The sequence below is a fragment of the Babylonia areolata genome, chromosome 28 (assembly GCF_041734735.1).
Source record: "Babylonia areolata isolate BAREFJ2019XMU chromosome 28, ASM4173473v1, whole genome shotgun sequence".
NCBI lineage: Eukaryota > Metazoa > Mollusca > Gastropoda > Neogastropoda > Buccinidae > Babylonia > Babylonia areolata.
Genome location: NC_134903.1, coordinates 15,614,238 through 15,615,518, shown reverse-complemented (window position 1 = coordinate 15,615,518; position 1,281 = coordinate 15,614,238).

The window sequence follows — 1,281 nt, the reverse complement described above, 5'->3', positions numbered from 1 at the left end:
AATCCAAGCTTTTTATGTACTGAGTATAATTTCAAAATGTAATGTTTAAGATCGGAAAGATCAGTTTAAGGCAAATCAAGTCCCCTAGCATTAATTACAGAGTAATTTCCCTTTTTTTTACTATCTGCACCAAAATCGTTTGCAAAATAAATAAAACTTCCATGCTTAGCAAAAGAAGTTCCTGTTTGAACAAAAAATGACAATAATGACTGCTCTTGTTGTTGGGTCAGAATATTAGATCAAAGTGCCAAGTTTAGAGAATACAAAAAATATAAATATAACAGTAAATGCAGTTTGCATATAATTAGGCTTCATTTTTTTTTGTTTTTTCTTTTTTGGTGCCCATCCCAGAAGAGCAATATTGTTTTAAACAAGATGACTGGAAAGAACTGATTTTTTTTTCTATTTGTATACCTAATTTGGTGTCAACTGACAAAGTATTTGCAGAGAAAATGTCAATGTTAAAGTTTGCCACGGACACACAGACACACAGACACACACACACACACACACACACACACACACACACACACACACACACACACACACACACACACACACACACACACACACACACACACACAGACAACCGAACACCGCGTTAAAACATAGACTCACTTTGTTTACACAAGTGAGTCAAAAACCAGGAACTGCATTGTACAACAATGTTAATTGTTATATTTTACTGAGTGCCATTCACCCATCATTAATACCTTTACAGACATACACACGTTTGCAACCTTTCAGACAGACTGTCTCTTTCTCTCCGACAACCTTTCACTCATCAACGGTTTCGAACAAAAATGGCCTTGATATGAATTATGTATTGCTTTCCTGAAATGTCAGAAATGTCCGAAAGGAAATATGATATCAGCTTTAAAGGTTTTCCTGAAAATGGGCTCTGGTTCGTTGTCCTGGTTTGTATTTGTATTTGTATTTCTCTTTTTATCACAACAGATTTCTCTGTGTGAAATTCGGGCTGCTCTCCCCAGGGAGAGCGCGCTGCTATACAACAGCGCCACCCGTTTTTTTTTTTTTTTTTTTTTTTTTTTTTCCCCTGCGTGCAGTTTCATTTGTTTTGTTTTTGTGTGTTTTTTTTCTATCGCAGTGGATTTTTCTACAAAATTTTGCTAGGAACAACCCTTTTATTGCCGTGGGTTCTTTTACGTGCGCTAAGTGCATGCTGCACACGGGACCTTGGTTTATCGTCTCATCCGAATGACTAGCGTCCAGACAACCACTCAAGGTCTAGTAGAGGGGGAGAAAATATCGGCAGCGGCT